Source organism: Camelus dromedarius, chromosome 11, assembly GCF_036321535.1.
Source record: "Camelus dromedarius isolate mCamDro1 chromosome 11, mCamDro1.pat, whole genome shotgun sequence".
Classification (NCBI taxonomy): domain Eukaryota; kingdom Metazoa; phylum Chordata; class Mammalia; order Artiodactyla; family Camelidae; genus Camelus; species Camelus dromedarius.
Genome location: NC_087446.1, coordinates 47,539,329 through 47,565,371, shown reverse-complemented (window position 1 = coordinate 47,565,371; position 26,043 = coordinate 47,539,329). Strand labels below are relative to the sequence as shown.

Genomic DNA, 26,043 nt, shown 5'->3' with positions numbered 1-26,043 from the left:
CTTTTTGGATTGCTTTTGAATGTGATATTAAATAAATATTTATCAATAAGCAATGCCATGAAAAATACATTAATGAATAAACCACTTATTGTTTAAAGGGGCAGAGAAAGGAGAAGGATGAGGGGCTACACCTGTCTTTAGGGGGCATCAACACTACCTGTGGAGTTTTTTTAAAATCCACCAACCTGCATGAACGTTTTACACCACCTGCTACTGCCTTTTCCTAGATTCAGATAAACTAGAAGATGGGAAATATGGTTGAAAGTCTCTCTGATAAAAAGCCACTGTTCCCAATGTTAATGGATTGGATTCTCTCAGTGGGTGGAACTGGAGAACAGTGGAGAAGCACTAGCCTAGATGCTGTGCAGAGCTGTCCAAAAGTGTCACACCCAAAACACTAGACAAACAGTTCATTGGCCAACTAGGGGCAATATATGTACATCTCAGAGGTTTTTGTTTGTTCTGCTTTGCTTTGCTTTGCTTTTGCTTCTCAGAGGAAAAGCCCCACCCGCCACCTCACCTTCCAGCCTCCAAACAAACAAAAAATGAACAAATGATAGTGGGTGTTGGATGATTAAAATTTTTCCACCATAGCAAGATGGTCACTGCTTCTGCTTTGGCCCCTGTATGCTGGAGGAGCAAACATACAGTTAACAGAGACCCTGAAGAGGACTGGTGGGATGGAACCCAGTGTTTCTGGCAAACGTTAGACAATGAATGAACCTTAATGAATGGTTGACGTTAGCAGACTTTAAAAAGACAATACCAATTCTGGATTCCTGAATGCCACGTGGCCTAAGATTTCAATCTCTTTTATAGGAACCAACTCGATTCAATTGCTGAAGAATACTAACAAATAAAGATAGACTAGTAAAGGTCTTATGAGCCATACAAATATGGGCGGTCTTGGGAGTCAATCACTTTCATTGATGCGTGTAGTTAGAATACACTTGAAACTGACATGCGTATGACTCTCAAATATTAAAATAAATATTACTTAGGTATCATCTATCCTCAACAAAAGTTCCCTGTCCTGAATTACAGTTCATATTTTTTACCTTTTTCCTCCAGTAATCAGACTGGCTGCAGAACTCTCATTAGAAATGCTTCCTAAATTATTTCCCCACGGTGGCTACTACGTACACAATGAAAGCACCATTCGAACCATTAAGACGGGAAAGGCAAATTTTCTTATTGGTTGCTACCTTATCTTAGTTTTAATATACACTTCAGTCTTACCCAAGATTACTTATTTATATTGACTTGTCCTCTAACCCAGAGGGGCCAAGAAATAAAAAAACAGGAACAGTGTAACAATGGATTACAAACACCAGGCATGAATATTGGAACGAAAAGAAAGCATTCAAATATGAGTAAGCAGCTTGCTTATGGAAAAGGAAAATGGGTTACAGTTTACCTATTTTAGGGTTCCAAGAAAGAAAACACATTATTTTGAGGCTCATTTCCAAAGGATTTGCTTCTCTCCCTGGACACCTCACCCCACCTCACTTCATAAGTCACATGCTGTCTAGACCAGATTCAAGGTTCACTCTGAAAAGATTACATTCACAGGGTCACTGGGAGTGAAGGTGGGGGCAGGAGCTTTCAGTCTGGAGAATGGAGCTTTGATTTATGTTGGGTTGCAAATTTAAGTTCTTCCCAGGACTTTCCTACCTTTCCAGTCCAAAAAGCAAGAATGACAACAAAAGAAAAATGATTTGCAATGCAATATACATGCGTACAAAAACTTAGTATAAGGGCAATCTACCTAGACAGGGCTTTATGTGGTCACAGTATAATCACTGTATTTCACAACTCCTGAACAGTATTGTTATAAATCCATCGTAAGATGACCCCTTATTTTCCCAGTTTTACAAACGTATTCACCTGAAACGTTCATTTACAATTTATTAACTAAAGAAAAGCACACAAATTAGACTTCTTTATCAACCGAGAGCAAAAATCAGATGATGGTGATAACACATAATACTGAAATCTTTATGTTCCTATTTATTTCATTGTTTATATTTTACTTCAGACAAAGGGGTGATAATGTTCACTTGCTTACACCACTTTCACGTACATTTTTATTTAATTCAAAGGTCACATGCCAGTGGTGTGGATCGATGTAATAAACAAGAGTGGGGAAAAAATCAAATGTCATTTGGCTTGTTCACTCTCATGAGCATGACGCTAGAAAGAAAAAAAAACTAAACTGGATTTTATAGACTGGTCGGCAGAAGAGGTTTTCATTGTTATGAAGTAGGCATGCATGAGACAAGGACATGCAGGGTTCATAAAATGCCAGTTCACAATGAACTATATGCCCACTTGTTTCCTGTAGGTTTGGCTTCATAGGCTCTCAGATTGGAAATGTGGATAACATAGCAGAGTGATGCTCAGAAAGGAGTGAAGAACTGTGTACAGATGAAGTCTCAGGAATACATCTCTGGCTTGGTGTACGCCGCTGTGTACCAAGCAAATGAGATGACAGACAATCATCATTCTTAATGACTTAAAGTTCATTTTCAATTATTCTTCATGGATATCCAAGCTTTAAAGTCTCCCAAGAAGCATTTTCTTTATTTCTTTTTCAGAAGACTTCGGCTGGAAATTAGAATATGACACTTACATAAAAACATGAAAAAAAAAAAAGTAAAAAGTCTGGATGTCCCAATATTGGAAGAATCTGAATAGTGAAAATCTGAACAAAATAATCTTACTCAAAAACTGAAAGTAAACAAAACGAGACAGAGACCAACCAATCCACAAACAAAGCAAACTTTTCCAGTCTTCCCCAAATATTTCACACTCGTTCTGACGTCTAAATCTTTGTTCATGCACAGAATGCCGTCTTCCTTTTCTACTTGGAATGTTCCCACTCAACATTCAGTACTCCGTTAAACTGTCACTTCTTTGGAAAGCACCTCACAGCTCAAGAAGTAATGGTCTCCTTGACTATGTGCCTGCCAGGCAGCCTACAGCCTTAAATTGTACAGCTTATGCTGAGCTGTAATTTGTATGGTCAGTTTCCTGATGTTAAGGCCTTCAAATTACAGAGACTAGATGGCACTTTCTGAGACAAGAAGTAATGAGAGGCTTTGAAGCATTCTTTTTCTAATAAATAAGGACAAATAAGGACAGAAAAAGTGGAAGAGCCTTCCCAGCACAGGGAACAGAATAAGCAAAGGTAGAAAGAATTAGGGTTAAGAACCCAGACAGGTTTCGCTGATAGGGAGACGCCACTGGCCATGAGCAGAAACTCTGAGCAAGACCAGCTTCTGAGTCTGAACATCGTCTAAGGCAGCAGGACTCTAATCTAAGCAAGGAAATCACAGAAGCACATTTGCAGCTTATTATGATCATTCTGGCAACAGAAGAGGGGAAACTGTCATGGGGAAGGAGAATTTTGAATCTTTCGTAACAGACAGACTGCTGATGTAGGAGCTAACGTAGAAGTTAGTGTAGGCGCACAGTGGGAATTCACATTGAAGAGAGGCTTAGGAGTTAGTATTGAATGTGAGACGGGGGATATGAAAGGAATTTAAGGGTGGCACTCCTCACCCTTTTCGTATTTCTGATTTGGAAGTGAGTGCGAATGGGGGTCTGGTCCACCTAGATGGATAACACAGGAGGAAGGAAAGGTTTGGAAAGAAAGTAGGACATTTCATTTTGAATAATCTGACTTTCTTTTGCCTGTGGAACATCCAGTTGGAGATGGCGGGTGGGCAGTCGGAGCTTCAGGGTCTAACACGAAAGAAAGCAGTGTTGATTCCGCAGTAATGGACGCTGTGGTCACCTGTCTCTAGGAGCTAGCGGAGTGAACAGATTTCCCAGGAACAGAAGAAAGAGGAAGAAGAAAAGAAAGGACCACATGCCTGGCCCCAAGGGAGAGTACACAGCAGGCAACGTATTTACAGGCACACGGATAAAGATGCTACAAGACCTGCATTTGTTCAAAGAATAAAGCCAACATTTGCCAAACTCTATGTTCAATGGAATGACTTTGGAAGTTCTGGATTTTTTGTTTTTTGGGTTTTTGTTTCTGTTTTTCTTGCCACAGAGAAATGTAAAACGTGTGTCTGTGTTTTCATAAAAGCCTTTGGTGTAGAGGGAAGCCTACCCACAGATATGACAATACTCAGAAAATGTTAAAAATGACAAATGAAGTATCACATTTATAAAGACATTCTAAACCGTATTGGGGGCACTGTACAAATGTATTTAAAGTAGTACTATTTAAGTTTGGTGTATTTGGACACAGTAGAAAAAGAACCCTAATGCTGATGCAGGGAAATCTGATTTTAGCGTCAGGAAGAACTCAAACTCTCCTCTCACCTAGCTGGCTGGGGGCTGTGAAAAGTTTGATGACAAATTAGTGACAGTGAATACCTTCTTCAAATACCAAGACTGCTACTTTTTTTTCCAAATCAAATATTCTTATATGTACTATGTTGAAAAGAAATTGAAATGTTTCTAAAGCTAAGGATTCCTTTGTAATGAACATAATCACTTTCTAATACATTTTCGTTGAAAATTCTCTCTATAACCATTTGAGGCTTTGTCTGATGAGAAGATATGAATAACTGGTACAGATTTGTTTCTGTTTCTATAGGACATCAATACCCCAAATTATAAGTAAAGCAATCAGGGAATCGTTCATCCATATTCTCAAATCTGAATATTAGTTGTACAAGCTTCCAGAGGATCATGGAATTTTGTCATTTTATTAGGACTGTGTTCTGTAAGATGAGGTGGCAAATTGGGAGCTAAGTCTCTTGGGTATTAAAGGTTTAATGTATTATTCTGATTCCTTCACCATCAAATCTACTATTTCAGTCTTAGCATGCTTCAGTGAAGTAGTTCTCAACCTGAAAAGCACCTTGTGGACCTTTGAAATTACAGATGTAAGTTTCATCTGAACTTAACTGAAGCCAAACTGATGTTCTCATATCCTGAAGATCCCAGCACACAACACTGACCGGCCAGCCACCCATTCTGAACAACTACAGTGTCTTGTGTGTTGCTAATTACCTTTCATAGACAAAGGTATGATTTCCCCCATAACAAGGGTCTTGCCTATTTTATTTTAAATTTCTCCTTGCCTGTAACAGAATGCATCAGACTCAGTATAAATATTTGTCAACTGATGTGATTTTTTTAAAAAAGATTTACTGAAACCTCATTAAGCTATACAATGCTGTGGTACTGGAGTGTTAATTTTGGAGCAAAATCATAGCACATCCTGAACTGTTGATGAGAAGATTCAAACTGCTCAATGCTTTCATCTATTTTTGATGATTCAGTACAATAAAGAAATTTTGTAGATGTGTGAAAAGAGTTTTTAATAGTTGTTCTGTGTGCTGAAGTAAATATATTATTAGCAGGAGGCCTCATTTATATTCCAGATCAGAAGCAGTTGGTAGTGGAATAGTTATATGCTCATGAGATTCAACATTAGATCTGTATGTTTCCCTGAATCCTATAAGAACTTTATGAACGCGCAAAAAACCCTTTTATGTTTGCTAGAAACACTTGCCCTAAATGTAAATGGTTTCCAAGGTAAAGTTACTAAAGAAAGTGACAAGATATCCGTAAGAATTTGCCTCATGAATAAAACATTAAAACATGGCAGTGTTTTAGAAATAGGCCATTGTGGGGAAAAGGTAGCATTTGCTTTTTCATAATGCTTTCTTTTTATGTTAAGAAATATTTTGTCCTTCACCCTCAAGAGCAACAATTGACACTGATTACTTAGCAACCATATAAAGCCTGGCGCGGTCAAGCTGTGATAATGGAAACCATCAATGCAGTTATAATGTACTTAGGTCCTGAGGATGGCGGCTGCAAAAGTAACTATGATCCAGGCTAAATCCTCTTTGCAAGTCTGTAAAGGTTAAGAGCCACTGAATGGAGCTCTTATTACAGCAAGTCACAAGGTGAGGAAAAGGAAGATGAGGTTAAGAGCATGGCATGATCTTTAAAAGAAATTCTAGATATCGCTAATATTTAAAGTTCATCACTTTATCATTTTTAATCCACAGGTAAACACTTGTGATATTCAATAACACTTCAAACACACATATACATGCACACAGATGAAAGTTCCTCATGGTCTCTCAGACAGTGAAAAGGGTGATCTTACTTTTTCCTTTCCATCTTCAACACTGTTGGATATTGTCTTTTTTTTTTTTTTCACTTTGGTCAGTTTAATAACTGAAAATGTTCATTTACTTGATCACTAATATGAGATATTTTTTAAAAACATGTTTACCATTATGCACTGTTACCTGATCCTAACCTTAGTGTCTCTTTCTATGAGATTGTTTAATTTGATTTTTTTTGTATCGGCTCTTTGTATATTCAGGACATTAATCTTATCTGTTACTCATGATGTAACTATTTCCATTCAGTCATATTTTTAACTGTAATTTTGTTAAGGAGGCCTTCCTTCTCACAGAATGTAAAATACGATATCCTATATTTTCTTCTAGTACTTTTATAGTATGGTTTTTAAGGAGAGTCTTTCATTTAAATTTTTGTCTTTAATCCATCTGGAATTTATTTTTATGTATCTCTTTAAGTAAGACTGTAATTTTTTTCCAAATTAAAATGTGAACATAAAATACCTCAAAATATTTTTTAAGTGTACTCATGGGTATGACACATCACATTCTGCACAATAGCATTTTTAGGAAGAAAATGATGAATAGTGTTCTTTACTCTCATAATATTGTATGAAATAAAATAAAGAAAAGAATATGAATTTAATTTTACTAGGTAAACTTCCTTCTTTGAAAATAATTTCTGGAATATTTGTCACTTACATATTCAAATATAAGCACATGCTCTTTTTAGAACACAAACACCCACCCAAAAGCTTTTAAAATCACCTGAATATATTCTTGGATTACTTGCTATTTGAAATTGTCCAAACCTTTGCTCTCTCCCATTTATAAAGACAATTGAGTTGACACCATGGGCATCATTACTAGTTTTTAGTTTGGAAGTTAAGATTGTCTCAGGATTTCGTCTTGGATATTACTTCCTGAGATTTCCTGCTTCTGATATCACAACCTCATTCACAAATGATTCACCTTCTGGAACTGTGAGAGCCACAGGTGAGCATTTTTCTTTTGCATGTATAAATACGGTGGTATACAAGAAGTGAGGATAGTAAATCTCCAGATCTGAAAGTTCCCCATCTGATATTTGAGTATCCCCTAATGCCACATCCCAAGTCAAGGTGAGGCTGAAAGGAGAGGATGTGCGAGACAGTCAGCGTAGGGTCTGATACACAGCACTCAGACACTAGACATATAGGCCTTACCATTTCCCATTTCCCGAAAACACATGCATTACACATAGGCCAGGAATTGTCTTTAATTCTGGCATAATGAAAAGAAGATTAAACTAATGACCAGAGTAATTAAAAAGAATTTAGCAATATTCTCGATTTTTCAGAAGAAAGTTCTTTGAAAAAAAATGTGTCCCCTTAAAATTTGTATGTTGGCATCCTAACTCCCAAGATAATAGTTTTAGGAGGTGGGACCTTTCAAAAGTGATTAGGTCCTGTGTGCAGAACTCTCATGAATGGGATTAGCGTCCTGATAAAAGAGGCGTAAGAGAAAGCTTCTGAGACACCTCTGCCCGGTGAGGTGACAGCAAAAGAGATGTCCATCTAAGAAGTGGTCTCTTACCAGGCACAAAATCTGCTGATGCCTTGATTTTGACACCCTAGTATCCAGAGCTATCAGAAATAATTATCTGTTGCTTATAAGCCACCAAGGCTATGGTGCTAACTGCAGCCCAAACTGATTTAGACAAGAACGTTATCAGAAAATACTAATACACAAAACAGAATAGCAGGCGTTTCAGACCTGGGTTGTGGAGTCATGGTCTCAAGATTTAACCACTTAATAATTGCAGGTACTTGAGAAAATTACTTAACTTGTCAAAGTCTCAGGTGGTTGTTTTTTTTGCTTTTGTTTTGTTTTTCCATATAAGAGGTGGGCCTAATAACAGCAGTAACCTTACAGAAATGCTGTGTGGATTAAATAAAATTATGCCTATAAAACAATGAATCATAACCTGTCGATCGATGCATGTCAATGATGATGGTTACATATTGGCAAAAGATGCTTTCATATGTCACCAAAAGGGGGTTTCTAAGATATTACGGAAAGGCTGTTGTGGAAGAAATGTGATATGAAAGCCCAAATATACAAGTTCCTGGACTGTGTGAAGCTGCTCCGGACAACGCAAAACGTTTTTTTTTTTTTTTTTCACCCTGGCCCCTTCTGCTATTCCAAGTTCCTGCATTAGTTAAGAATTTCATCATCAATCTAGTTTAACTATGGCCTCTTGAAGCTCTTCCCAAGAAATGACAGCTAACACCGGTGCTCACTGTATGTCAGGCACCGTTCATGTGCTGTTCATCTTCCCAAGTCTTCCAAAACCTTCTCACCATTTCTGGTTTGCTGACAGCATCCTGCTAGGTTTCCAATGATTCAGTGGAGTTTTTGGATGTGTATAAGATTTCAGTAGGATTTTAGCAGTAAGGAGAGGAGAGAAACTTGCTGGCTTCCCTCAGCTACCCTGGACAGGAAATGAAAGGGATCTTTCTAAGACACAAAACTGATCATGTTACCCCCCACCTCCACTGCTTCCACGACAAAGTTTAGGCTCCCAGTTCTCCAAGCCCTCGCCTCTTCTCGCAAGTCATCTGCAGACCCCTGAACTGGCCGTGTTGTTTTACCCCTTTGGCTTTTTAGTACGTGCTTGCTGCCTGTCTGTGATGTCCTCTCCTTTCTGCCACCTGCTAGTCACCTTCTCCCACTCTGAGCTGTAACCATGAAGGGAGTTTATGAAGTCTCTCCTCACTGCTCCCAGCCAGAGCTGCAGACAGACTCTTGTGCTATTACCGAACCTTGCACATTTCTGCTGTGGCATTCGCTGCTCTCCATGGAAATTATTTGTTTGTACTTTTCATCCATCTCACTGAAGTGACTCAGGGAAAGGACCCTATCCTATTCATTTTTGCTTTTAGCATTTAGTAGAATGTCCCCTAAAACATGCACTTTCAGTGGGGGTGATACCACCTTCAAGGGGGCAAAACTTGGTTCTTGGGAAGAGAGTGAAAAAAAATTTTAACTCCTACAAGGCTTTGTGGTTCTCCAAAAAGCCCCAGTACAAAACAGATATACAGGATATCTGAGGAATTAATTTTTCTTAGGCAGAGGGCAATTAGGTTTAAAAAGTTTAAAAAATCTCCTAAGGTAGAGTGGGAACAAAACAATGAATTGAGAAATACTGCTTGAAGTAAGCCATTAAGGTTTATTTTTATTTTTTTTTTAATATTCAGTAAATATGTTTTTTTCAGTAACAATTATTGAATAGAGGAAGAAATAAATGAATTCAAACTCTAGTTCTGATGCTTGCATAAGTCATTTAACTTCTCTTGATGTAATCCTTACCATACTAGGTTGGTGAAAGATTAAAGCATAGAACGTATTTGTAAACTCAAAACTATGTAAATAGCACACCCTTTCATGCTTCTGAACTGTGCCGCCGAAATTTCTTTTTTCTTCTTCTCTCCTCAGCAAGAACTGAAGACAGAATTTTTCATTTTCTGTGAAGTGTGTCCTGATTTTTTAAAGGGAAAATTGCTCTATTATATATATATATCTCCACTAATAATATCTTTTATGTCTGTGGTCCTTACCTAGAGCAAAAGGATTTTGAGTGCAGAGTTTGTGACTTATTCATAGTGGGTAACAAAATGAGAACCAAATGAATTCTAAAAGCTGATGAGAGACTGTGGAGTCAGGCAGCTGCGTGTCTGTCCCGGAGCGATAATAGAAAACCTGCCACCTGACCCATCCAGAACTCGGAGCTCTCTAAGAGCTTTGGTGGATGTGTGTTACTCTAAAGATGAATGTCTCAGTCCTGCAAAATTCTTTTGAATCAAATGCTCAAATAGTATCAGCATTATTTTCAAGTAAGCAGGATGATGAGAAATTAGACATGGTTTCTCTAACATTTAAATAAAAAGGAATATATTAAGTGATTAGCTAGATCGAATCTTGTTGAACGCTAACTGAATGGGAGATTTCCAGAGGAAACAGGTGGGTTCTTCACGATTTTTATTTAAAAGCAGCAGCATTTTTCTACTTGGATGTCTGTAGCCTTTGTCCGAGGTAGAGATGTAAGAATTCAGGGATATAGTTGGTGGAAAAAGGGAACTTCTAGGAAGCCCGGAGGCATAAGATGCATGCATGACTGTGATCAAATCACAGGCCAGCAGGAAAGCCCCTTAGGCATTTAGCACAAAGGACTCTAGGGAGTTTTCTCTAAAAATCTCCTTTGTAATTATGCAGCATCATATTTGGCCAAAGGCATGGTCTGACTGATGGTTTTACTGATTTACTGGCCAACGTTGACAACATTATGAAAATAGAAGACTTGGAGCGATAATTGTAACTGCCATGGAGGTCTCCCTCAAGACTGGCTTTATCCTGCCACGAGTTCATGTGCTTCCAGTGGAAAATTCCTCAGTCCTTGTAGCTTAGAAATTTTCAACAAAGTTCTATACATATTGTACATACTGACCCACATAAATAAAGTCCCATAATTCCATTAGGCTTCCTCGTGAGTGGGAACATTTATAATATATCTAAACATGTGACTTACCCTTTAGGATACACATGAAGGTTCCCTCAGATTAGCTGCACCCAATGTCATCCATCATGGATGCGGGCAGGAAGGACAAATGAACAACTGGTAACCTCCGGGTTATACAAACTGTAGACAGAAACTGTTTCTGCCCAGGCTGTGATATCTCACTGAATACATGGAAAATTTTTAACTTGGTAAAAGAACTTTCTCCAAAACCCACTGTGAAAAAGTCAGGAGGAGTGAAACAGATTTCACTACCTTTCTGGGTGATGAATCTGATCCTATAAAAACTCACTACCTACAGGATATTGAAGTGTCTATGAGAGGTGTGTGGTGATCACGGAGCTCTGGATTGCATCCTTATGTCTTTAACCCTTGCATCTTTTTAAAACACTCTGCACACAAATCATCCTCAAAATATCATTTAATGTTGTGCTTTAAAAACTGGAATATGTACCCTTCCCCCTGCATAGACATTGGTGAACAAAAGTCACCAGAAGCCACAAAATCAATATTGAGTACCTTTTGGAGTGAACAATTTTACTTTAAATGTGATGAATGTGAAAGATATTTCAATATTAAAATATATAATAATGTAAGGAATACATAACATATAAGGATTTTTAAGATTAAGTGAGAAATTTCAAAGAAATATCTTGCTTGAGGTGAGTCAAATATTCTGAATAAGATATATTATAGTCATATATATCTATATATATACACAAAAAACACACACACACAACTATACACATGCACGTGCATACACACATACATTCACACACATATACACACAGAAGTATACACAGATATATGCACATATAGACACACAAGGACACATACATCATGTGAAACCTTCTACAAATTTTATAATCAAAAAGAGAAAAAGAAGTAAAGTTTTTGAACAGATACTGTGTTACTTGGTGGGTTACGGTCCTGTGCTGGGCATTTTAAATACATCACCCCAAATGATGATGTCGGCGGATTTGAAAATCAGTACTAGGCCACTTTTAGAAATGAGTCGTGAGGTTCAAGTAGGTTAAATAACTTGCCGGAGACCATGTGGCTACTCATTATCAAGGCTTGCTTTCAAACGTAAGATTGTGAGGCTCCAAAGCAAATCCCAATCTCTTTCCACCCACATTTTGGTGTTAGGGCTCCCGGTACCTAAATTCTGCTGACCATGACCCAGCCTTGTTTTCTCTTTGCTATGCTGCAGCAAAAAGAAGAAAACAAAGAGGCTTCTGGTAACTATGCCGTATAGCATGGCTATTATATTTAGCATTACCTTTTATTTGGGTTATGATACATAGTATGAATGACTGCAGTAAGTTCTTGAATTAAGTGAGATTTTTTAAAGAAGGTATTCTTTTTTAAAAATTTTTTAAATTTTTTTTTGGGGGGGAGGAAATTAGGTCCATTTATTTATTACTAGCTGTCTTTTTTTTTTTAATGGAGGTACTGGGGATTGAACCCAGGACCTCATGCATGCTAAGCATGCACCTTACCACTGAGCTATACCCTCCCCCCAATGAGATATTTAAAGCTTCTAATTATGTAAGGAAGGGATAGCACCCCAATAACATGATTTCACTTTTATGTAAGAATGAGATAAAGATCCTGAACTCTCTGTATTGTCAGATTTTCCTTTTATCATATCTAAAATAGAAACAACAACCTCACCATGGCACTGTTATTCAGAAAAGCAAAAGGAATTCTTCAAATACTGAAGATCTGAGAAAAGCTAAGTATATTCAATACAAACCACTAGAAATCCTGAAAATGGGTACCTAGAAAACAAGACAGTATATCCTGAGGGATATAATGTCTGTCTGTCTTTCCTTCCTTATCATCTCAACCTTCCCCCCACCCCCACCCCCACCGCCTCTTTCAAAGAAACACACAGCCAAACATCCCCAACAGGCTCCCGGGGGAAGAAGTTTGGGAGTTATTTTGTAGCAATCATCTACAAGCTAATAACTGTCAAAGGACAGAGATTATATCAAAAATAAGGTCAACATTCAGAATTGGAAACAAAAATAATCTGTCCTGATAAGAAATTCCTCTTCCAGATAATTCAATACTTTAAAAATAACAGCTACCCCTTTCACCTTGAAAGCTCTCCTGCAGATAAACAGAAGCCATAACACAGAACTCGTGTTTTGATAACCTTGATCTCTTGAGTCCACTGTCATTTCAAGTTCTGGGTCTAGAAAGACATTTATTTTCCCTGAAGCTTTCAATAAAGCACAAGGAAGTCTTAGAAGATATAATAGCTCTGAAGGATCACAAAGTTATACTGCAGAACTACACGAAGTTTTCATAATGATTTCTGTGTACAGCTGACCAGTCTGTGAACGGCCCGGGGGAGAGCTGACAAATATCTTATGGCTATAATAGGGAAGGGAGAACTCTTGAGGTTTTTATTTCCTTAATTCGCACATATCCTGGGGCCAAATGAATATCTTTATTAAAGGCCATTTCTCAAAGAAGAGATAATGATCACAAGGGAAAAAATAAAGCCTGCATATTATGAAATACTTCTAACATAGGTTCAATTTTAATTGGGGGCATTTCTGGGTGTGCCAGGCAGCTTACTGAACCATTTCACATAAAAAATATCACACACACGTGCACACACACACGTACACAAATTGTTAAGGTTATTTCAAACCTTACTATTGACTGTCTGCACTTGAAACATTATTGAACTGTGATTCAGGAAAAATTAATTCTAACACTGAGTTTATCAGGTTTTGTGATGTCAACATATCATTTATGGCTAGAGTGTCTCAGTTTCTTAAAGTGAATGTACATGATTACAAACCTCCTTATTTCAGAAGGTTTTAAGAAGAGAAAAATATATATCAAAACAGTAGTTAAAAGAACTAAGCCAAAGCAATGTGACATTGCTATTACTCTTACATAGAATATGTTTACTAGTAATGTATATGTAAAGTTGATATGATAATATACATTATGTATAAAATATGATACAAATGAACATATAAGTTAATAGATAATATATGCTTTATCTTGGAATAATACTGGTAGAGGCTATTCAGAGGTCAAAATACATAAAACAATTAAATAAAAATACACGCATGAAGTCCATTTTTTAATGGGGTATGGTGACATGCACGTATTTTTGAAAGATACTTTTGTCCAAGAAAGTACCATAAAATAGTATTATCTATCAAATGTTATTCTTGCCTTACAGAGATGAAAAACACAAACTGTACAACATCTCAATATATAAATATACTTAAATGGCTTTTAGTGGCTGAATTTGCTGAGTCTGTTATTGTGAAACGCAAATATACAGTGAAATATGCTTTGAAAACAAACCAATCTGAAAACATAAAAGCACAGTAGGATGATTTATAGTTGTTTCCCATAAAATTAAATAATTTTATCACCAGAAAATATACTCTGAAAGTTCTACTCTTTAAGAAATGACATTAAAAAGGGTGCAGCAATTCTGTCACTGAAAAATAAAGCATAATCTGCTATTAACAAAGAGTCTAAGGATATCCTATAACCCTCAGAAATGCAAATATTACAAAATACATAAATAAAATATGGGAAGGAAAAGAGCCAGTTTGGATCCGAAGTCAGAGCCAATAAATAATTAAAATAACTTCACAAGTTACATACGTGTTCACCAGGAGCATCCTAAAACTCAACAAATCTTGCTGGTTTAACAGATTACAAAAGAGGAGAAAAATCTGACTCCTAAACAAAGCCTTGAGAAATGAATGTGTGTATGTGTGTGTGCGCGCAAAATGAATATATATATATATATATATATATATATATATATATATATATATATATAATACACACATATATGTATATATCTCAAAGTTTTGTAATTGCAGAAAATTTCAGTCTTTCTCTTTTTTTAAACTTTCCACTGTGAACCCAAGTACAGGAATATTTCAGAGAAAGTTTTTGATTAATTATATTCACAGGTTGAAGCAGCTAGAGAAGACGGCTTGCTCTGCTCATCTATTTTTAATAGTCCTTTGCCCTAGAAAGTTATATAAAATGAAGAATTCCTCCAAAAACCCAGGGTCAGTAGCTGCTTATTGCTCTTACTGAAGGATGCATGGAGCGTCTGACTCTAGCCTCTGAGAGAGTGCTATTTGGATACTGTCAGAAAAAAAAGTGCTGGAAAGCAACAGGAAAATTAGCAAACGAGGCCAGAAGGCGGGGCATGCAGGAACTCACAACAGACTGGCAGAGAATGAAGAGTGGGTCCTCAGAGAACTGAGTTTTCACCAAAGCAGTTCAAAGGACAGGGGAGGACAGATTGCTTTCTCAAAGAAAAAGGAATATGTTACCCCAAATCTTATCTTTTTAATTGAAAAAATAATAGAAATTCAAATGTTCATCTGACCCACTTATGTTCCTTTCAAGAAGACACTGTGCTAGCCTATTTCACTGGTTTGGCTCATTTTAAAGCCCTTTAACCTCATTTTAATTTATATTCTAGCTCCATTAGGTACCATTTCTCATCCAACCTCTTATCAGGTAATTTGTAAAGAAATCTACCACAAAAAGCATATCATCATTTAAAAATTCATCAGGCAACAAATAAAATTAAGCTTAAAATGCATACAGTGTTATCATAAGATAGGAGGTCTGTACAGATGCCAAATTAAAACATAAACTTCAGTGGCAATGCAGCTATGACATTGTCAACAATCTTCCAAGTTATTAACTCAGGATTAATCAACCAGGATAGCACATTCTTAGCCAGGAAAACAAGAATGTGTCATGTTGAAGTAGTAAAAGTCTATGAATACATAAAAAGAATCTTTAATCTGCAAATTGTCACTGGGAACAATCTTGAAATTCAATTCTTAAAATATATATTTGAATACTCACATCTGTTAATAGTAATTCTTCTCTGGGATGAAGTTATTGGGAGTTTTAATTTCCTACATTATTTTTATAAATAGAAATGATCACTAAAGTTTAAAAATGATGTTTGAACTAGAAATTATGTATTGGGTTTCTCTGCTCTGTAGGGTAGACCAGGAATAAGGTCTGAAAGGCTTAGTGAAAAACAGTAACAAATCTGCTTCAGGGGACTGTAAAGATGTCACTATCTCACTGTGTTAGGAAGTCTAACATGGGGGGATTCTCCAAACTACTTAGAAGCTGCTTTTTTTTGGAATTTCCTCCCCATTCTGGATTCCTATGTCTCTTGAAGTTTGACTATAATTAAATATTACATTTCCTTTTTAACCTAACTAATAGTCAATTTAGTCAAAACTTTTGTACTATTTTCCTCATAATAAATGGCTGTGTCTGGGTATCACACAAACACAGCTGAGGGAACAAGTTACAGGGGCACAGTTTTCCACTGAGCTTGGCTTGAGAATGAGGGGAAGGAAGGATTCCCTCCTCCCCAATAAAGAGGAATATTGTGCCCCATCGATGGTGCTGGGTAAATAGCCTGTATCTTAACAAACCATTTTTTCAATGTCTTACCACTTTTTAGGCTAGCCAGCACTAGTTGACTGTCTGGCTCAAGTTTTAATAGTGTGAGAATGAGTTTAAAAATAAGCTTCAGAGAACAGGCTTTAGTGGGTATATTTGTCGGCAAAAAAGTCGCAACCATAAGCAAAGGCACTGTGATGGACTTCACAGCAGTGAAGCTGGAGTGGGGTCAGTGCCACGGCCAGAACCAAGGGACTGGGACGTGTGATCTCCTGGGCTAAGGATTTTTTTCCCCCTTCTGAAATTTCTTTTTTCTTCTTGTCTAAGGATATTACCTCTGTGCTATTTAAAATTCAAATATTGGAACATTATGATCAAAAAAATTTTTTTCCCTTGCATTCCATCAACTACTCAAGTATGCTACATTTTGTTTTTGTATATATTTTGGGCCATGCTTTTCTTATAGAGTTTTTGATCTTGTTTGTTTTCTGTTGTTTTTGTTTTTGAGGGCTGTAGGGGTATTACATCTTTGTTTGTTTGTTTGTTTTATTTTTCTGGCCTTTGTAAATACATTTCTTTGTCTTGCTGAGAAAAAGAGAAACACATGCCTTTATAGTTAAAAGCTTCTAGCTTCTGAATCATTTATCTTTAAATTCAATCAGTTTCTACTCTGCCCTCCTCTATTGTATGCTTTCTGCTTGACTTGAGGACTATTTTTTGATTTATGGATGGCAACACAGGAGTTTTTTGGTAACTGAATTCAATGGGCTGGTTCCAATGTTTCTTATAGATCAAATTTTCCTCTTTGTTTTCATGACTGGTTAGAATACACCTTGAAGTAACTTCCTCAGAAAGGGTGAGTGGAAAGGAAACTCTTTGATTCTTACAATTGTGCAATTGTCTTCATTTCGACATCACAATTTATGGAAAGTTTGATTGAGTGTAGAATTCTACTCTGAAAATGATTACCTCTCAAAATTTGAAAGGATTGCTCCATTATCTCTGCACGGTTACTGATGAGAAATCAGATGCTACTGTGATTTTTACACCTGCTGACTACTTTTTTCTTTCTGGAAGACTTGAAGCTCTTTGAAAAAAAGTTCATGTCTTTACACTGGTATAGGAAATTTTCTTCTATCATTTCTTTGATAACTTCTTCCCTTCTATTTTCTCATTTCTTTACTTTCAGAATTTATGTTAAGGATATTTAACCTCCTGAGCTGATCTATTCTTTTCTTTTTTGCTCTAAAAGATCTCGTCAACTTTATCTTCCAAGTAGAACAGACTTTAAAAATCTTTTTTAAATTACTTTTTGTGTTTTCTATGTTTTTAAAAAATATTTTACTTTTTTTGTTCTTGTTTCTATTTTGAGTTTATATATTTACCCCTTATTTATTTTAATGAGGTACTGGGGATTGAACCCAGGACCTCGTGCATGTTAAACGTGCACACTACCACTGAGCTATATCATCCCCCACAACTGACTTTCAAAAAATGTTTTTATTACCTTGTTTTTAATACACAAGAGCTCTGCTTTAATTTCTGAGTATCCCCCCTGGTGAAGTGTGGATCTTCAAGCTCAGATTCAAAAGGAGATAATATTTAAGTTAATCAAGTTTTGATCATCTTTATTTTAATAAAAAGTTTAGTTTAAAAATCACCCTATTTGATATCATAATATTTTAAATAATTTTAAATGTTAAATATTTTAAAAGTATTATTTCCCTTATTTAATAATCTTCATAAAGTCATAACAATTATCATATTATTCTTACTTATACACTTATTCTTTGAAATCAATCTTGGTATTTATAATTCATATAAAATTATTAGTGGAAATTAATCCTTTTTTAAAGAGAGAGGCAAGTCAGTATGTTAAATTCAGGTTTTGTTTGATATCATGTAGTTTAAGACACACAACAAATTTGTAAAACATAATTTACAAATGGGAACAGCCTGAGAGATGGCAAGAAACCCGCACCTCAAGCATGATGAAGTTAGGACTCGTACCCAGATCTGTCTGAATCCAAATGCTCGTGCTGCTCCCCATAACACTATACTGCAAAGACGAGTGGAAGTTCAATGGCACAAAAGACTAAAATGAATATTTTGCCCAGGAAACACATACTCTTGTGATACACACAAACTGTAGTGGGAAAAAAACCCCTATAAAACTCTGAGCATATTTATGCAAACATCTTCAAATTAATCCAAGCAACACTATTGTTTATTGCATGGCACGTCTTTGTAGAATACTTACGAAAAGGGAAGACAGACCCTTGCTTATTTGTAATGGTCATATTTTCCAGCTTCGGTATTTAGCATTAGAAACTTGTTTTATTGGCTTTATTTTGCGGTACTGTATCATTCTTCATGACATCCAGAATGAATAATTAAACAGGTAACTGTGAAACACTACAGAAATTAATTTTAAGAGGACAAATGGGATCAGGGAACATAGCATACACTGCATTTTACTGAAAACACCTTCAGCCATTACACTAAATAATCCATGTCACATCCTCTGGTAATTTCCAGGGTGATTTCCTTTTGCCAGGATGAATTATTTCCGCCACTGCTTGGAGTACAACATACTAGGGATATGCATTAATGGCGAGTTTACTTTTTCCAAATGGGAGGGGGGCAGTTAAAAAGATCTAAGGAAATCCCCTCAAAGGCTGGCCCCTTGCCGTGACACTTATTCTAAAGAGTAGCAGAGAAAGTAGGGAGCTGCTTCCGGCTTCGTAGAATCCCAGGTGAGAGCTCTCAGCCTCCGTAGAGCAGAAGCACAGACAGTAGGGGAGAAATGCAAGGACACGGGGATGGAAAATGAGCAACAGATCGGTCCCTTGAGTGGAGGCTGTGGCAGACACAACACCCTATGTGCCCCAACTTTCTTCTCCTTGACAGCACAAGGAAGACGACCTTTCCCAGAACACTCTACACCTAGGTGGGACCTCATGACTGAACTCCAGATGATGGAATGTGAATGGAAATCACAAATGCTTCTTCCAGGCTTGCCCAGAAGACAGTTGGCGTGAACTTCCATGTTCCATTGTCTCTCCCATCTACCACTCACCACCCACCCGGGCTGAGCACCTGGAAGCAAGGACTCTAAGATGGCATTGGAGCCACACCATGCAAGGACCCCAGAGTTCACAGCCCTATGTTAGCAAAGAGCCACCAAGGAGAGCTGCCTGACTAGGAACATTCACCCTGGACTTCTCATGAGCAAGACATAAATATTCACTGCATTAAGTCACAGAGATTTGCTTATTACAGCCCTTAGCTGATCTGGTCAAACAACAACTCTGTGGGACATATTTTCCAAGGTCACTGAATCTTGTTAAAGTCACATGTAATGTGCCACATTATTCTCCAAAGTCCCTAAGGAATAAAGGGAACAGGGAGGCATCATGCTTCCAGACTTAGAAAGTCATTTTAAAAATTGAAAAGGAGTCTCAGGTGCCCCGTGATGGCCAAGGTGCTATCATATATTCCTTTTTTTACAAATTTTTTTGGGTGAGTAATTCGATTTATTTAATAATGGAGATTGAACCCAGGACCTTATGCATGCTAATAAGCACATACTCTACCACTGAGCTGTATCCTCCCCCCATCACATATTCTGAAGAAGTGATTTTCTGGGCCATTTGGGGTTTGAGGCACTAATTCCATGAAAGTAGTGGCAAAAGGAAGCCCACACACAGTCAGAAGGCATCCTGGAATATAAGGATCAAATGAAAAGTATCCCAAATGATGGCCTCAGAAATATAATGAAATGTGATAAGTGAACATCTCTTACTAGGCTGTTTACTGCTTCCTTTTTTGATCCTTGTGCCTTTGCTATTGTCACTTCCTGCACACACATTATCTTCAGCAACATGGAACGAGCTCTTTGCACATACGGTCTCCATTCCTAGCCAACCTCTAGAATAGTTTTTTGCCCCTTTGGTAAGAATGTTTGAGCCTTGTGGTGAGAATTACTCTCTGTAGTCGGTCCCTTAACTCTGTTTGGCCCAATTTTCTCTGTTTCTTTGTTCACTGCAATTCATAACTTCATGGTCACAGCAATGGATGACATCTCTTCTCTGTCTAAGAACCATTATACCTGATCCAGTTTTTTTCTCTCACCCTTGGTACTCACGCTTTGATTTCCGCGTCAGCCTGCTGACTAAATGTTTCACATACGTTTAAGACTACCAAACACCACCCACGTGGACGTAGACCTCTTTGGCTTATTTCCCCAATGCCAGCAGATTTTTGACTGTCCCAGTCCTGGCTTCCTCCCATGAGTGGTGCTCGGGGTTCCCACGATGAGACTCTTAGAGGAGTTGCATCTAAATGCACCAAGTCTGATGTAATGGGAATTTCCATGGAGAAAAAGTAACCATAGTATCTGCCTCCCCTGCAATAGATCTTCCTTCTGGAGCACAAAGTCTCCTGTCTCCTTATTCCATTCACGACTCCTTTTCATACAAACCAAGACTCTTAGATCTAGCCTCACTCAATAACTACAAATAGTACATGACTACAGTGTACTGAGCACCCCCTGGGCTTAAGGGCTGACTTTTGGCTTTGGCAGAATAGGATGAGTTATATTCTAAATTATGTGACACATAAAGAAAAGAATATTATTAGGCATTTTAAGTCTCACATAAACTCTAAGAATCATTAGTCCCAATTTGCAGATGATGAAACTGAGATTCAGAGAGTTTAAGCAATGCCATCAGGTTGCTACAGCTACTAAATGAGAACACTGGGAGCTCAACAGTCCAAGAAATGCTTCAGTGTTCACAAAGTCCCTCACCCAGGCAGACATGTGAGGCAAGGCTATGACTTTCTTGGTTTCCTCCATTTAAACCTTATGCTCGAGAAGCATTTTTCACTAGAACAAATGATAGTGTTGCTGATCACTAATATCTCGGAAATCAATCAACACTTTCAACATCCATAATATTCCTAGTAACCAAGTGAAATGAAACTTTAATGTCTTCAATTTAGATCTGTACAAAAAAAATGTATAATCCAAAAAAATAACAATGTTTGGCTATCTTGGAAATATTTTGTAAATTCTATCTCAGAATTTACATTACTTTTAGCATGTTTAAAAAAAGCAACTTTGCCAACAAGCAAAATACATCCCATTTCTTAAAAAAATTATTCTTTCATTTTAAATTTATGCTTTGTCTAATTTAGAGAGAGATAAAAAATAGAATTCTTTTAAAAAGTGAATCAAATTATTTAGAATTAGAAAATTATACATTTTTAGAAATAAAGGTGAGAAGTCTGAATGTACAAGAGGAGGTATCCTTGCAAGATTCAGGGAAAGTAAGGAATTCCGGATGAGACTTGTGAGGAATAACAGGAAATTTCTTTGGAGGATTTCAAATGCCTATTTTCCTGGGATTAAGGTAAGTATATATAATTAATCCTCAAAGATTTAGTCTTCATCTATTTCAGAATTATTATTCCATGAAAATTCATTAAGTAATATCAACATTGGATTTTGTATTTGTCTACAACTTTCCCCCAAGTTAAAGTGCTTGTATGCACGTCAGAATGTGTGTGTGTGAGTGTGCGTGTGTGTGTTTTAGAGAACACGTATATGAATGCATAAGCTATTTTTTCTAAGAGTGATTTTTTTCATACATATGTGGAGGGATTTTGTTTCTTTTACATTTTCCTAAATAAAATGGCAAAAAGGAATTTCACAAAAAAGTGTGATAAATCAGTGACCTATTTACTTTTATTTTAAAGTGTCATGACACAGAGTAACCAGCTTCAGAAGTTCTATTTTCCAAACAAAAGAAGTTTGTGAGTAAAAGTAGTTTAAGAAAAGCCTCCATCAATGATGTATAAAATTCCCTATGAAAGCGTATTTGGTATTTTGCTTTGAATTTTTTTTCATCCAAAAATGTGTCCCATAAGTAGAAGCCATGCATGTTAGCCAACCACAGTGCTTAAATCATCTTTTATCTGAGCTGATGGTAAGGGTGCTAAGAGGATTCTCTTTCAAAGCACAGTGGATCTCAAACATCAAATAAATCTCTGGCTACACATAAATGCAAAGGAACAGCTCATCGGTATTTTCCAGGCACCACAGTGGCTTTTCACAAATAAGTAGACACTCTTAAGCTTAATATTTGAAGGCATGCTGCCCTGTTTGGTGTCAAAATTTTCAACTCTTTCATAACAATCAGCTTCCATCATGCAGTCAGAATTCCACTTTCTTCCCTAAGGCACGCTCACTAAGCAAAAGGAAGAGGTAGGTGGATGGAAAAGGACTTTGCACAGTTATTTTCTTCACTGTCTCCTATCTGGAAACAGACAGAAGGCATCTGTCTTCACAACTGCTGTCACCATCCTGTTCCATGCCTTCCTAATCCCTGTATTGGACCACAGCAACCTCTTCAGTGGGAGCCAGCTCTGAGGACCCACTGGTGCAGAACGGAGGCCACAGAAGCCATTTGAAATGGGGCGAGCCATGCAGTGCCCTGCGAGCCACACCAGTTACATATCTGCTTCCAAATGAAGTCAAGTTGATGTGTTCCAAAAGGGCCCCCATCACAGAAACACTGGTTTCCTTAGAAATTGGCCATTTCTAGGCAGCTCAGCTGGTGTGCTGCCGCTAATAGTTCCTGCATTTTTATTTCAGGGCATGAAGGAGCAGTGGGCCTGAACTGTTATTTCCCACCTGTTTCAACTGAAATATTCTTCGGGATTACATGATCTTTGGTATGAAAAGCATGCCCCCTCCACATTGGTTAATAGACCAGTGCATTAAAATGCACTATTATTATAGTTTTATTATTATATATTTATAGTTTTATGACTCTAATTAGTTTGAATGTTCAAAATGGGCTTAAGTTATAAACCATGCTATTACATCGCAGTAAATGGGACTGTGGGGCTGCATCAAATCACTGTTCCTTTAACAGTTCAGAGATCAGCATGAATTTACTGTATGGATGCTTAGGTCAAGACAGCAGAGGCTTGGTAAGCAATCTTATGCATCAAAAAGAGTTAAAGTTGGGGTGGAGGGTGTAGCTCAGTGGTAGAGTGTGTGTTTAGCATGCATGAGGTCAATCCCCAGAACCTCCATTAAAATAAATAAATAAATAAATAAATAAATAAATAAATAAATAAATAAGCAAGCAAGCACGCCAGCCTAATTACCTACCCCCCCAAAAAAAAGAAAAGAAAAAGCTAAAGTATTTTTCTGAATTAATTTACACAGTTGTAACATAAGAAAATGATAACAAAATGAAATACATGTCTCACCTTCTCTAGAACAGCTGTTAATTTCCATCTAGTGTTTTTTCTAATTTTTTTCCAATCTCTGTTACCATATGAGAAGAATTGTAACATGTGTTAAAAAAAAAAAAGTGTGTATTCTCAGCCTAAAGAATGATTTTAAATTGGATCTTTTGTACATACGTACCAACCACCATCCCTACTGTTATTCTAGGAGAAATGAATAAATACAGAAGAAGGCTTGAGGATTCTAACAAAGTCTATGTAAGCATGATTCCTGAAATCATGTACTGCCAACTGAGATTGGCTACCAACTAGGCTGGGTTGTCCCCTTTCAAATGACATTCAAATAATGATGAACTGGTGGCCAATGTAGCTCCAAAACAAACAAACAAACAAACAAACAAACAAACAAACAAACCCACAACAGCTCCTATATAGGAATCTATATTTTTAAGAGGATAAATAAGGCCAGAAAGGACTTACTGACTTCTCATCCATGCAAAGATAACGGAGGGGCCAGGTGGTCCCTCTGAGAGCGGTTATACAGGATTACAGGACTACTTTGATTTTTTTAAAGGAAGCCCTGCACCATATTGCAAATAGAGACACGAAGAAGAACTACAGTTCCAATTAGTACAAAATCCACCGCTCCAGGCGATAAAACAACAGGCAGCATCACCATATCGATACCTGAGAAATATTGCCACTTGTTATCTGACCAAATCGCTCACTCAGAACATTACCCAGGAGAATCGGAGCTGATCTAAAACCCTTCAGAAACCATCCAGAGCCGTATGGCATGCTCTTCTTTCAGACCTCAGGAGGAAAAGTTAGCCAGAGACTCCTGACATACTAAAATGATTTATCATCACAGGGCTGAACTCATGCATCGTGCTTTACAACTCTCCTGGCAGTCCAGGGGAGAGGCGGCGTTTATTACCTACAGTACATAATGCCCGCTGAAGAGCTCTGTATTATTCATAAGACTGGCTTTTTTGTGCCATCATAATGCTGATAAATTATGAAAAAATGCATATTTTATTTCAATTTATAACGTATTGTTGTATACAGATCCATACATCACGCTGCGGCAGGCGGAGCGAGGATTGTTGCTGACAGCTGTTGACATGCTTCAATAAAGCCCAAACAAAGGGGCTTCACCAATAATCCTGAGTCACAACTAGCATCCCAAATAAAAAGCCACTTCCTTCTCTCACCATACTTCGAGGGGATTTGCAGAAATGTCAGTGAAACTTTGGCAAAAGCCCTGAGAGATATTTGTAATTTTTTACCCAAATTCACCAAGGTCGGGTAGGGGGGGCATCTTCTATGTTAAACAGTAAGGCTGCTGTGGGAAATGCAGGACCTTACGTAAAAAACAGAAAGTTTACTTTATGAAGCAGAGTGTCTGCCAGAGTTGGCTATAATTTTATTTGGTGTCTTTCTTTTCTTGCTTCAGATAGTGAAGTCCCTAATTCTAAAACATATTCTCAGAAGGTTCTTAAAAAAGACTAGAGATTTTCCATGAACTCAGACTTCTTAGCTAAAGTTTCCAATTTTTCAAGTTTTTTTTTTCCCCACATTAAAATCATCAGACTACATGGCCAAATGGTATTTGGATCTTTGCAAATAATTTAGCGATTTCCTTTTATAGTCCCTGTACAAAGAAATAGTTTAAATGTAATGAATACAAATTAATTTGGAGTAATTGATACGTTTAATAAGGGTGAATTTCTTTTAGACATCAGGCATTCCACTGATACAATTTTGCGCTAAAAATGACTTAGAGCTCATCAGTTTAACTAGTTCATTTTGCAAATGAGAAATCTGAAATGACAATTCAAGTAATCTGCTCTACGTTACGCCTCTAGCCGAGCTAAGATTAGAACACATACAGGTTTGTCTCCTAATTTAGTCTATTATTCCAAGTGACCCTTCTGGAGTTTAAAATGTTATTTTATGTATAATAATATTTAATGATTTAAATAATATTTGGATACAATTATTTCTATTATATAGATATAGATAAATTATATATTGAAATATATATTACAACGTCAAAACATGTTTTTGCCTGGAATCTTCTGCAGTGGCTAGCTAGAATGAGACTACAAAAGCTACCTTAGATGTGTTTTTACATCTCAGTAAGAAACATTTATTGATTTAAAAAACTGAAAACAAATTACATTATTTCCAAACCTAGATAACATAAAGACTACAAAAAGCAGGTATGAAATAATAAATGATTAATATGGAACAAGGTGACATATATCCTAAAAAGTAGTGGGGAGGGTGTAGCTCAGTGGTAGAGCACATGCTTCGCATGCACGAGGTCCTGGGTTCAATCCCCAGTCCCTCCATTAAAAATAAATAAATATACTTAATTACCTCCCCCTCCAAAAAAACCCACAAACAACAACAACAAATAGGAATAAAAAAAATTAGAAAGCAGTTTTTTTTTAAGTACACTGTCATTGTTCTGTGTATGTGGGGTGTCTCATCACTTGTAAGGTGACTCATTTATCATGAAATTGTAAACTGCTGTAATGAAATTCATACTCTCTCGCTGTCTGGTGGATCTTCTGCAAACAACAGCAATGCCCCAAACAAAGACTCCTAGTGAACACCCGGCATTTACTCTTCTGATGTTGACACATC

At 37.0% G+C, this 26,043-nt stretch overlaps 1 protein-coding gene and 1 non-coding gene across 2 annotated transcripts in view; one reads left to right on the top strand and one right to left on the bottom strand.

Annotated features, from left to right (window-relative positions):
* The window catches only part of PDZRN4 (PDZ domain containing ring finger 4), a 322,510-nt gene that overhangs the window by 221,366 nt on the left and 75,101 nt on the right, over positions 1 to 26,043 (bottom strand). The gene's annotated exons all lie outside the window — the stretch shown is intronic.
* On the top strand, positions 25,673 to 25,745 carry TRNAA-CGC (transfer RNA alanine (anticodon CGC)). Its single transcript has one exon. It is a non-coding gene; the product is annotated as a tRNA-Ala (tRNA).